The 13,917-nt window shown below is 44.6% G+C and overlaps 1 protein-coding gene across 7 annotated transcripts in view; it reads left to right on the plus strand.

Annotated features, from left to right (window-relative positions):
* LOC109907487 (semaphorin-6D) overlaps window positions 1–13,917 on the plus strand; it is a 100,426-nt gene that overhangs the window by 54,755 nt on the left and 31,754 nt on the right. For 3 of the 7 annotated variants that reach the window (XM_020505471.2, XM_020505473.2, XM_020505472.2), the window contains exon 3: window positions 2,635–2,777. The gene's annotated coding sequence lies outside the window, so the exon portion shown is untranslated. Of the gene's footprint in view, window positions 1–2,634; window positions 2,778–12,880; window positions 13,218–13,575; window positions 13,723–13,917 lie in introns of those variants that run through there. The other 4 variants (XM_031793574.1, XM_031793572.1, XM_031793571.1 and 1 more) reach the window with 3 other exon arrangements.

Consider the following 13,917-nt stretch of genomic DNA (forward strand, 5'->3'; position numbering starts at 1 on the left):
AGAAAATGGGCACCACGGAATTAGGAACTAAAACAAGCGGGGGAAAAATAGGTGCTCAATACACCCAGCCACATCATTTCTGAACATTGGACTAATTCAGAGTAATGTTTCTGGGGCACTTATTTGTCTTTGCGCTCGCGTTAGTGGAAGTCTGACAGACTCCATTAAAAAGTCAAGGGTATACTCCGCATTGAGCCCTATCATTTCAAACTTGAAAAACTTTAATTGAATATGGATGAGCAAAGAAAGTTGATCAAAGACACGGTCATCGCACAAGTTATTATCTGGATAGTCGTATTTGTTAAATAAACTTGTACTTATAGCTGATGAAAAATCAAACATGGCTCAGCTTAGTCAGCTAGAGTGTGTCCACAGCATCTCTCCAGGTGGACATCTGTTTGTCAGGCTACGCTCTCTTTTTGCTGTTAGTTTGGGCTTAAAAACCCGAAATCAGATGAACTCTCTGTAGTGACTTTGTAGCGAAGTATAAAATACACACACCTGTAACCGCATCAGCCAATTGTAAACCCCAACTGCAGCCTCCTTTCTCAGAATGTTCTTGTATGTAGATTTGTCTGTCCGCCCTGTTTGAGCTTAACCTTTCTTCACCTGTTCTCCTTTTCCTGTCTCTCATAACCATTTTCCCCAGTCAATTATTCTCTTTATTGTGGATGTCTTTCTCTCTGCCACTTATTCATCCTCATTCAACCCCCCCCCCACCACCACACTTCTACATCATTCTTTTATATTTCCATTTTCTTTACCTCTGCATCACCCCATTTCTGCCTGCTCTCATTCTCTGCCTCTCTCTCTTCCTCTATATCTCTCTGCCTCGCTCTCTCTGCCTCTCCCTTTATTTATTGGTCTTTGTCTCAGCTCATGGTTAAATCCAGATAGATTCCCTGTAGACATGTTGGCCATGAGAGGTAGCTGTCACAGGCACGCCCTTTTACGCAATCACTCTCTCAGATCGGTGTCCTTATTGTAGATTATTTTTCACTGCCTTGCCTAGAGGGAAACTGAAATCAACTTGAAAAATGGCTCCATTACCCAAGCGTTCCAGGACCGGTAGTATGTCCAGTCTTTGGAAGGACTAGAGATATGGCCAAGCAGGCTGCATTGATCTTTGTCCTAACATACCATTATTGTCTCCCAAAGTCAAACCGCTCACAATAAATCACCAAAATGCATCAATGGAGTAATTCATTGTCCCCCCCCCCCCCCAACTCCAGATAGCTGCCTGGTATCAGCCAAACATCCAATTCATCCAGTAGTCAAACAACCTGACAGACAACTTGTTTAAGCATGCATCAAACACTCAATGAAGTTTGTCAAATACAGTACAAACGACTCCCGTTGTGATGGATCTTTTTTTTTTTTTTTTTAATGACGGAGGGATTTTGTGACTTGGTGTACAAAATAAAATCAAACATTGGCAGTGTAAAAAGACCATACAGTGAACACCATTGTCGTGGAATAAGCGATATAAACAAAGGCATTTGTCTAAAATGAAAGGGCCAGCGGAATGAAGAAAGGGGCTGTACTTTGGGTAAAAGAGTGATGGATAAAGAGACTGTAGATCAACAGAAAAGGCAACAACCGGGCTCGTTGTGGAATCTAAAAATGATCTGTATTACAAATCCTGACTCGGAGGAAGTCGAGCTGACGGACAGATTGAGAATGGGAAAGGCATCAGAGGGTGAAATGGGGGGGGAAAGCGGCATATCAGGATAAAACCCTCAAACATTGTTTTGTTGGAGAAAGGACAAGATAAAAAGGCAGCGACAGGGTAATACAGACAGATGATGGATCATAACAATAGGGCCATTACGAGGCCTGAGGGCCTAGACCCTTTCCATTCGTCTCTTATTCGGCTTCCTATTGGCCAGGTGGTCTCTCTGGGTTGCCGTTGCCACGGTAGCAGGTTTGCGCTATGGCCTCACCTCAGTGGTCATGTTCCTCTCTGGTAAGATTAGATTAGAGTGCCTCAGCCAGTCTCCTGTGGGGCGCCGCTGTGTGTTTTAACTCTGGAGCTCACGCTCGTTAGTCAAGTTAAATTATAATTGGACCAAGGCTTCGTTTCAAACAAATCTGATTAGTAAAGGTTATTCAACAAAAATAAAACGTTCCCTCCAGTAAAAATGGCCAAATCCAGGAAATAGGCTACTTTTAACATGATTGTTTTTGTTTTAATAGTGATCTAATAGCACGGTAAGGAAGGATGCTATTCTAATGATAATTATTTTAATATTTTTGGGGAATGAATGGTTAAATTTGCAGACAGATTGTGTCGTCATTTTATGATCGAGATCTGTTTACGTGGATGTCGTCAGTCAAACCTAACGCCACTGACCGCCATTCCCCACTAATAGGGGACCATGTTGAGGTCACCATTGAAGTTTTGAGTCAACCACTCTTGCCCTCCATTGCACCCCAAACAGATGGATTTGTCAATGTTTGTATGCTGATTACATTAGGAGGCCCTCTCTCTCCCACTCTGTCTCCCTAACGACAATCACAAACCCTGGATTGGACGGTCAGAGGGGTGAAGCGAAAATGAGATGGGGCCTTTTTGTTGTGTGTTTAGAAAAGTCGATGTTTCTGATATAAATGTTGTTCTTCTTGTCATCACAGGACTTGGCTGAGGACCACTCTGCGGGGGTCCACCCCCACCTCCCTCTCTTCTTTCTGAACCATTGTTTCTTCCACTTCCTGTGAACTTCGACAACAGTGACTGATTGCATGCTGCATCTGCCAGTCTCCGCAGGTTCAAGACTGTGAGTATCAACGAGTTTCCCTCCTATTGCAGGACGGTTAGATTTCTCATTGAGCTCAGGGGAGCAGTAGGTAAAAGCAATAGCACCATGGGAGAGGGCGTCTTGGGTGATTGAATCTCTCAGCCTGGTGATTTTGATTTCGTTATGCACTTTACTTGATCAGCAAAGTCCCAAAGTATTGTAATCCCCCTATTGCAATGCCGATCACAACATTGATGCAGTTACTGGTGCAATATCTAAATTGAGCACTTGTATAAGCTCCGGAGACATATGGTTAGCCAAGTCAATTGTGTGTGGCCCTAACAATATTACTCTGATCTCTCTCTCTCAATGTTGTCACTGGGGCTGGGAATTGCCAGGGACCTCACAATACGTTTTTATCACGATACTTAGGGGCCGATACGATATGTATTGCGATTCGATACTGTGATTTTTATTTATTCATTGCCACTCGATGTTCCAAACATTATTGCTCAACGTACATGTGCTGCAGAGGGACAGGAGAGCCATGAGAAAACAGGTTAGCAAACGGACTGTGGAGAGGTTCTAGTTTCGGACAGACGGGTCTCCTCGCGGATCTTGTACTCCTATCAGCCATGTTGGCAGAATCCTTTGTGTGGGATTGAATGGGACTGCTGCACTGTCAGGTGTGCCGAGGTTGGCTTTGTGCAGGGAAGGTTGCTGAGAGTAAAGGTGAAAATAGACATGGTAACAGTCAGAGGTACGGGTAGACCATTCAGCCCAGGTGTGAGGAAACCCTGTTAGTTTTGGGCCAGAGTGTTGACGTGTTGTCAGTCATTATTCCACAGCAATTCATTTTTAGTCAGTATTTGGATAGAATGTTGGCTCACCTGAATTTTCAGCTGGGCTTACGGTTTCTGACTAAATGGAAAAGCATGCGAGATGATTCTCAAAAGTCATTGCAGGGGTAGTCTTTCCTCACTCACACCCAGCTGAGTGGTCAACATAGGGTCACTTTTAAATCATTTGATAATGGGGCACACCTTGAGCAGAAAGGGAGGATGTTGACATTATTCTGACCCTGTATAGAATGTCCACTTTGTACTTTCTGAATATTGTGTTTGTTTGATTATGGGGTTTTCACATGCACTCTCCTAAGTTTTATTTTTGTCACACAACACAATGCCATATATGTCTCCAAGTTTTGAGGGAGAGTGCAATTGGCATGCTGACTGCAGGAATGTCCACCAGAGCAGTTGCCAGAAAATTGAATGTCAATTTCTCTACCACAAGCCACCACCAATGTTGTTTTAGGGATTTGGGCAGTACATCCAACCAGATTCACAACCGCAGACCACGTGTAACCACGCCAGCCCAGGTCCTCCACAGCCGGCTTCTTCACCTGCGGGATCATCTGAGACCAGCGATCCGGACAGCTGGTGAAACTGAGGAGTATTTCTATCTGTAATAAAGCCCTTTTGTGCAAGGAAACTGATCTGATTGGCTGGGCCTGGCTCCCAAGTGGGTGGACCTATGTTCTGCCAGGCCCCACCCATGCCTGCTCCACTGCCCAGTCATGTGAAATCCATAGATTAGGGATTCATTAATATATTTCAATTGACTGATATCTTTACATGGACTGTAAGTCAGTAAAATCATATTTCTTTGATATATACAGTACCAGTCAAAAGTTAGGACACACCAACTCATTCCAGGGTGTTTATTTTTACTATTTTCCACATTGTAGAATAATAGTGAATACATCAAAACTATGAAATAACACATATGGAATCATGTAGTAACCAAAAAAGTATTAAACACATCAAAATATATTTGAGGTTCTTCAAAGCGGCCACCCTTTGCCTTGATAACAACTATGCACACTCTTGGCATTCTCTCAACCAGCTTCATGAGGTAGTCACCTGGAATTGCATTTCAATTAACAGGTGTGCCTTGTCAAAAGTGAATTTCTGGAATTTATTTCCTTAATGCATTTGAGCCAATCAGTTGGGTTGCCTCCTCAGAATGTAGCTACAGCAAGAAAGGTGGGTTCGGAGTCAGCTTCACGGCAAAAAATGTGACACGAATCGACGTTCCTACCTCCTCTCCCCGGCTGCGATCGATGAGGCAGGCAGGGGAAACCATGGGAACTGTCACCTACTTCTATCCCTCAGAGGATGAGACGGTCACGGAGTCTTAGCACATCGATCCCCAGGTGACAGGCCAACCATTGGGCTTAATGACAAAATACTCACAAAGCCGCTACTGCTGTGTAGAGCGCTGTGTAGACTGCTGCATAGCTTTAAGTGAAATTTGTATGTTTTTTTTTCTTCTTCCCAATAACCCAAGGGGAGTTGCAACATCAATCCTCATTCATACTTGTTTCATGCTGGCCATATAATAGCACAGGTAGATGGAAAATGAGGAGACAGTATGAAAAGGACCGGCCTTTTGCCCAGGTTTCCATCTGGAGATTGTAAACGGAGTGCTTTGGATCATTTCTCAAGATGTCTTTCTACTGCAGTACAAGTGCCTGCCTTCTTGATAAGTGGCTAAGGCGCTGCTGCCGCTTGCAAGAAATGCCCAAGGACACTGACACCAGCTCTTAAAGACCATGGTTTCGCTTACTGCTCTTAAAATGGCGCGTTATGGATTTCTGAATAAACACCAGCCCACCTATTGAGGAGAGGCCACCGCTGAAGGTTAGAAGACATAAGCTCTGTCGATAACACTCAAGTTGCCATAGAAACGTCAAACTCCATTTAAATCCAAAGAGAAAGAGCGGAGGGAGGGTTTAAGGGGGAGGATGAAGACATGGAGAGCGGCGAGAACGCAAAAGAGCAAATGGGAGAAAGAGGAGGAAGACTTGGTGTGAAAGAGGGAAAGGCACTGTATAGCGATAAGGGGAAAGATGGCTTTCGATGCATGTGGCTAGATGAGATCTCGGGACAGCAATGGTGGTGATAACAGGCACTTAGCTCTCACACTCTAGCACCTGGAGCTGTCCAATAATGCACCTCTATGCTGACACAGAACAGCACTGGAGGTCAAAGTATCGATTCCCCAGCAGACGGCTGTCCAGGGAATGAGTGACCGCAGAAACCCAGCTCTGGGATGTCCTCACCACGGGCGCGACATGACCTTTTTCTCAAAGTGCCGCAGAAGGGGAACTGAGGGTATCCAATTGCTTCACACACACACAAAGGCATACATCCACTTGCTCTGACACACACACACACACACACCGTGAACACCAATCACTCTAAACCTTGCTGAGGTCTCACAGGGCTAGTTGTTAGGTGGCATGCCCACCAGGGAGCAGAGCCCAGAAAGAGAAGCACTTCTGTGATGCAAAGCCCTCTCGCTTGGTAATCACTCCCATGTCTCACTGTTGCTTTCAACACCCCCCAATTATCGCTGTGTCAGCCGGTCCAGTCGAGTATTAGAGACACTAAAGACTGGCCTATTTTTAGAAGAAAGGGGGCCACAGCTTCTGTCCCTATGGGCTCACAGACACATGCCGAGAAACCGTGAAAGGAGACTTAATAGGAAAATAGAGCAATCTATGGGCTCGCACGAACACATACTTGCTGGACACAAAGAGATACACACACTTTCTCACAAACGGTAAGGCTCAGACGTGGACTCTCGAAGGTTGCAGATTCGGGTTGTTTCAAGAGAATGTGAGCTTGCGTTTATACCTGCGAGGACGGTCAATCCGTTTTATTTGTGATAGCTCTACTATCACCAACAGTGTTTTAGAAGCTTGGCTGTGTACAGAAAGACCATGTCATTCTTTGTTGACAAAGTTCATATGGCCTAGATGAGACTGGTACAGTAGCTGGCTGCTCGGAGGAGGATCAATGTGTTTGGAACTGTCCTGGGATCAGAAGCCAGGGTCGTATAACATTGTACGACATGCATGGTGTTATGCTGTTCTGAGTACAAGGCGATCAAAGAAGTGGACCAAAGCGGTAGGCCGAGATGAGCGGGGAGAAAGCAAAGTGGCATGGGGAGAGAAACAATAGAAGTACGATTTGAGTTCCAGACCGACGATTCGAGTCCAACAGATCCAAATAAGAAAGCGTGATGATTGAAGATAGGGAAGCATAAGAAAGGGCATTGGAAGAGAGAGCGAGTGGGGATGGAGAACGAGGGACCCTCCAGTCCTGCCTCTGATCCCTGAAGATGAGTGAGGGCCTATTTTAAACCCCTTCATCTGTCTAATCTGACGTTCATCTTTCGCCTCTTTTCTTTAGCCACCGTCGCTCATTGTTCAGCGTCCTTGATTTAATTGAGAATCTCTTTCAAACAGTTTAATAACAGCCTCTTGCCCTTCCCGTTTTCTCACTGACAATCGAATAGAATGACTTTGATGCGATTCGAAAACAGAGTACACCCCCCCCCCCCCCCCTTTTATTTCCAATGTGGAATTAATTGTCTCTTCCCCAAACAAAGTTAATAGAATCATAAAATGATAGCTCTGAATCATAGTGACTTGATCATTTCTTGAGCCCTGCTCTGTTAAAGCTGTATGTTCTTCCATTTGCATGGAACACACTTTAGAGTTATGCCTCTAACTTGACCCTCTTGAGGGCAACCGGCACAGGCTTTCGACATATCAAACATATCAAACAAAAATAAACGTACCTCCTTCCTTCAGGCAACGTTGGCTCTTTCTTTCCGCTAGCTGTTCGTTTGATGCAAACGAACAGAACCCCCCCCAGAACCCCCCCCAAAGTGGTTCTGGCCTTGGAGTCGCCTGGGGAAATTCCATAGATGACGGCCAAGAGAGACGAGAAGGGCAGAAATAGAGTTTGCGGAGGGCAAAGGAATGCGACGTTAAGCCCACAGTGTGTGTTTCTAAGGGGCTTGATAACACAGGGCTTATGTTACCACTCCACCTCCCCTCTCACTGTACCCTATTGCCCAAAAGGCTACGCCCTCCGTGCCAGAGAGAGAATATGAATGGGAGTCATTGATTGATATGAATACTGTTGTTGGTCAAGTTGCACACAGATGGACGCCGATACACACACATTCACATGCACGCCGATACACACACACCTTCACACAGCCAATGGATCCCCCATCCTTCATGAGCGATGGCTCTGCAGCTCTCTACTGCACACAGAGTAATGAGAACTTCAGGTCTGTGGAGCCCAGTGCATTTATCACATGCTCACACTTAATGGTCCCTCTGCCAAGGCTTAGCACCACGCCTGCTAGCCGCCTGCTACAAACAGGACTGTTTGTCTCCCCCGTCTCTCTACAGCTGTGTGGACGTGGTTGGGAGTGTACTCTCACTGTTGATTAACACTTTCTCGCTCTTTCTCCTGTGGTCTCTCTCCAAAGCACTGCTTTCTTTCCTCATTTCATCCATCTCTCCCTCCCTCCCTCCCTCCCTCCCTCCCTCCCTCATTCTCCCCTCTGTGTCTCTTTTCTAGGAGAGAAGGCTCTTTTGGTGTTTGTCCTTCAGCATGACACCAGGCAATGAAAGATGGCTGCTGGATTAGCTGTCATGATGAAAGCTTATCCCAGTTTTTCTCTCACGGTCCAGTGCCTTGTTTCAAGGCACTCTCTCTATGCTGAGCAAAAATATAAATGCAACAATTTCAACGGTTTTACTGAGTTACAGTTCATATAAGGAAATCGGTCAATTTAAAGAAATGAAATGGACCCTAATCTATGGATTTCACATGACTAGGCAGGGGCGCAGTCATGGGTGGGCCTGGGAGGGCATAGGCCCACCCACTGGGGAGCAATCAGGAGTTTTTCCCCGCAAAATTACTTTATTACAGATATAAATACTCAGTTTCGTCAGCTGTCCGGGTGGCTGGTCTCAGACGATCCCACAGGTGAAGAAGCTGGAAGTGGAGGTCCTGGACTGGTGTGGTTACACGTGGTCTGCGGTTGTGAGGCGGGTTGGACGTACTGGCAAATTCTCTGCTTATGGTAGATAAATTAACATTCAATTCTCTGGCATCAACTCTGGTAGACATTTCTGCAAGTCAGCATTTTTATTGCACGCTCCCTCAACTTGAGACATCGTAGTATTGTGTTGTGTGACAAAACTGCACATTTTAGGGGCCTTTTATTGTCCCCAGCACAAGGTGCACCTGTGTAATGATCTTGCTGTTTAATCAGCTTATTGATATGCCACACCTGTCCGGTGGATGGATTATCTTGGCAAAGGAGAAATACTCACTAACAGGGATGTAAACACATTTGTGCACAACATTTGAGAGAAATAAGCTTTTTGTGCATATGGAGAATTCATGCATTGCATAAATATTGCCAAATCATCAATGTATTCAATATTTTTTTAAAGGAAACACTTCTCTCTGTGAAGGACTCTTAAGAGCAAGCATTCACACACAGTGAATTTCTTTGATGTATATCAAGACAACTGAACAGAGATTTGTGTTATCCATAGGCTGATCTCTACCAAATCCATTTTAGGCCTATTGAGCCAGAGGGATGATCTTGCTGAGGAACAGGCATTTTGACCTGTTTTTTCTCTCTCCTAGAAACCATTTGTGATAAACAGCCTTTGACTTGCCATGCGTTTGGGTTAATAACATGCCAGACGGTACCCTGTAATGTCCTGAAGGTGCCATTACAATGTAAGAGCATGCACAATGATTAAGTACTTCACCGTGGCGTAAAGCGTCAGGAAGCGAGTAGACGAGGTTGTGGCATTTTACGGTGCCTAGCGCTGTATTCAAAATGGAGGGCTTAAAAATTGCAGATAGATCCCATTGATTCATAACCTGTGAATTTACATAGGCTGCGTTTAAAATGGAAAATCACTCGTACAAAGTGATCGATCTATTGTGTCAGGAGGATATCGGGAAGCGTTGAGCTCAGCTTTGTACCAAACCCTCTCCTTTCTGCTTTACTACTTTATCCTGGAGGAAAGGATTCTCCAAAGCCTCTTTGTGGAAATACAGAACTCCAGACTCAGCAACGACTGGTCTTTGATTCCTCCATACCCTCCCTGCTCTCATCATTCTGTTAGATCAGTGGTCAGGCCGTTTCTCTATTTTAATGTGTGGCAAAAAAAGTTAATGTCTTTTGAAACAATGTATTTTCTGGGCTTCCCTCTTTCATCTCATGTTTACTAGATTTGGTTTCTTTGTACTGTCTCCAATTTTTTGATAAACAAGGCTATTTATTATCATCTTTGTGACAGAACAGGCAAATACCTCTGTTGCCAAGCACAAAAGCCTTCCGTTGTTAAGTGAGAAACACCAAGAAGCATGGCTGAGAGGGGAGAAAATATGCATTTACAATCACTCAGTGTTTGTTTGAGCTTTGAGTGTTTATGAAAAACAGGGTGAGACAGGGAGAGAATGGGAGAAACCGATAGACCTGGTGAGAAAATAAAAACAAAGCCCTGTTGAGAAAAACAAAGAAATGGAGACCAAGGGAGAAAAACAAAGCAGGCGCACAAGACAAGACACAGACCTCACATTATCCTAAAACGATCCTGTCTGGGCCTGGTGTGCGTGGTAGAGCTGACGCTGTGATGCTCAGAGGAAAACGCTGGCACTCATCTTCAAAAGGCCTCCTAATGATCCCTGAGGGCTGTGAGAGGAAATGGAGGAATGAGCACAAAATGAGCCGCAGCCCACCAAAGCTGCTGACCACTGGGATATTCCCAGGTCGCGCCAGGGTTCCGTGACGGATCTAGTTTCTGCCGCCAAAGCCGATACTTGGATTTTGCCGGGTGGGTGGCGAGTGGCTAGGAAGAGATTGGCAGTTGACTTGCATAGCAAAGGGGCTAGCCGTGTCCCATGGATCATCAGAGACCGGGGAAAGAGCAGTGCAAGACACACACACACACACACACACACAATTGAATACTGAGCTGTAACGCACACAGCTGCCAACTCCATCAATTCATACACGGCCACTGATCAAGCTTCATTCAGAAAGGTTACTCAAGTTCAACACGAGCAATGGCCAGTACCATCTAATCAGTAATCCTGTGGGGAAAAAATATGTTTTGTTTTACATAGAACACGCAGCCATTGATGTGTGCTACGGACAACATTGATTTCTCTGAGCCCAAACATCGTGCTCGTAAGCAGAAACGTATGCAATGCCACCAGTTATTTTAATGACCACTCGTAACGCAACTGATGATGTGCATTTAGATGACATCAGAGGGCATGTGCACTTGATTTGTTTCATTTTCAGGCTCAGGTTCGTTCAACCCATCGTAAAACGGACCCATGCAGTGTAGAAATGTTCAACCTGATTTTTATATGCCTGGATCTTTCAGTCAATATATCAATGCCACACTTGCTTTTTGGTGCACTTGGGGTTTACAGGTCCCAGTACAGTTGTAAAAGTGTATTTGAATGGTTGCCAAGCTCCACACACACATACAGCTCTTATTTGCTGTGTGCGTGTTTGATCAGCCCTGAGTGGGATATGTTAGTGCTTGCTTCAGATTGTTTCACTGATAATATTCTCAACCGTTCACGGGGCATTATGCTAATTTAGCGAAATGTTTCGACGTGCCCGCACATACAGGACGAGATAAGATTACTTGAAATCATTGGGAACAGATTTAAACTCCTCTTCAGACTCTGCAAATACTGGAAATATAAGTTGACAGTACAGCACTAGTTCTGTGTCAAGCTCCATTTCCTATTTGATGATGAAATGGTAGTAGATCATCAGAGTCCACATACTCCGTAAGAGTTTGTTGCTAACATCGTCATGCCATTGCTATCCTTCCTGTCCCTTCAATCATGCTCTTTGCCAGTTGATCTGGCCATTCCAAGGCACTTTTTTTTTGTTGCCTTCAATACACCCTGATCATCTGTGAGCCACGGTGTCTGCCAGGGTTCCGTAAAGTTCAGCCATGTTAGCAGACACCAGCACCATTAGGGGCCGACCACAGCTTTTCACGGAACCTTTAGGCTGTTGAAAGATTTCCTTGGACAGGGACTGCCCACCACAAGGAACTAGAGGCAAGGGAAATCCACCAGTAGGTATTAGAAGATTACGTTGTCTTGTCACATGACACTGAGATTTGAATTTCCGCTTCATCCCAACTATTACTTTGTGGAAAAAAAAACATTTCTCTTGATCAGTGGTTGGAACCAGTTGAGGGAACAGAACTGAAAACCGGAAAATGACTAAATTGTTTGAGGAACAAAAGTGGTCTATACTGTTCTGGAGCAGAACCGTTATTTAAAAAACATTTTTAACCGATTCCCATGCTTTATCTTCTGGGCATATTTTTTTTTTTTACAGCCCCACAAAAAAAATATCTACGAAATGCCTATGCCAGGCCCTCTGTCACCGAGAAACATGTTAGTGTCTAACTGCCAGCCGGAAATCTTTGCTAGTGTGTGTATGCTACCTGCATGGATAAATGGATACACTTTTTAAATGCTAGTTAATGATACTATAGTTATTACGTTTCACATTGGATTTATTAACTACAAAAAGGTAAAATTGTTTAATTCTGTTGCCGCTCTGCACACACAAGCGTGTTAGCTAGCTAAGCCTCCTCCACCCTATCTCGCTCTCTCCTCACCCGCATTTTTTTTGTTGCAACCCGAGCTGTACACTTGTCTGTCCATCACTCATATAAACAACTAGGCTGTAGCTTGCCCGCTTCATAGATAGCTGCTCTATCCGCACTGATTGGTGAAGTAATTTAATGTCAAGCTTAATGTAAAAAAAAAACGTATATTTGAGGTTTAAAAAGGAACAGAAAGGAATGATATTAAGCCAATGATTACTTTAAGCCTCAAGATGGTCCTTCCAACCAGTGACAGGTATGCCGTTTACGGTACCCTCTAGCTGTCCCTCTCCCAGTTAAGATTACATACTTAAGCCCTGATCACCACAAATCGGCTGTAAGATTTACCTTACGCATGTAGTTTTTCCGCAAGGTCTATAAGCCAATATTGGCAAAGCCCCCCTTTATCCTTCCATTGCTCCTGCAACCTAGAGTTCCCAGAAATTGTGTTACAAGATGCTTTTTTTCCCAAGTCCACTCAAGCAGTGAAGAGTTAGTCTTGGTGTTGTACAGAAACTCGTTGTGGACCCTCTAGGTGTAGAAAGCATTGCGTGTCCCGAGGGGGCTGTGTTTACGCTAGCTTAGATACGTGGGTTGTTCTCGAGCGTTTGTAGCGTTAGAAAAACTGCAGCTGAGGAATGAATAGCGATTAAGTAGGTACGTGGGAAATGAATGTTGGCTGTCCTAGCAGGGAGTCATCTAATGCAGTATGGAATGACACACCCGCCAGTGGCAAGCAAGTCAAATAGGAAGACTGCCTGTACCGAACCAAGTTTATTTTTGCCGGATGCTCTTCCGCTCTCTAACAGACTCACAAATGCTGTGAATCCTTCGTGTAGGGTTGTAAAGATGATGCCTTCCTCTACTATAATTTGCCCCTGACTTCAAACCAGGGGTAACCCCCAGCCTTCGCAGTAACATGGGACGCAAATGTAAGGAAATTAAGCAATTCACTTAACTCTAAGTCTCTAGATCTAATAACAAACATGAGGGCAGCGACCCGTGTTGTAGTCTGTAGATTGAAGACGCTCTTGTTTGTCCGTAGGTCATTGTAACCCTTTTCAACCATGGCACCGGTGTAGTCTGTGGGAAACGATCCTTTATATATTCTGCAATTCCGTAGTTTTCTCACAGAGCCAGAGTACAGTCCAAAATAAAAAATAATAGTGAGGAAAAAGTTGGACTGGTCTCTCGATATAAATGGCACTCTGAGGATCCACATTGACACAAACCAAATGTGCAGAGGAGGTTTTAGAACTATGTAGTACATAACAGAGATTATGTGTTTAGGTAATTGTGGTGTAGAAACTGGCGGACGCGTGTGGAGTGATTTTCATGGACCGTAATCAGTCTCAGCTGAAGTGAGGTTTTCCCCGATCGCTCCAAAACCTCAGGCGTGTGCCGGTGACCGCAAAGAGAGGGTTGAGAAGTTGAACGGTACGGTGACTGACACCCACGCCTCTGGTGGAATTTTAGGGGGAGAGCTAGATCTCTTCTTTTAAAGCCTGAACATCTTTCTAGAATAGTTCATTCCTGCAGTTGTTCTCCTTTCCACTTAGGGGAGCTAACTTCTTGCTTGAACAGAAGAACCTCAAGTTACACTCCCCTCATGTATTTAGACAGTGAAGCTAA

The sequence above is a fragment of the Oncorhynchus kisutch genome, linkage group LG17 (genome assembly GCF_002021735.2).
Source record: "Oncorhynchus kisutch isolate 150728-3 linkage group LG17, Okis_V2, whole genome shotgun sequence".
NCBI classification, from domain to species: domain Eukaryota; kingdom Metazoa; phylum Chordata; class Actinopteri; order Salmoniformes; family Salmonidae; genus Oncorhynchus; species Oncorhynchus kisutch.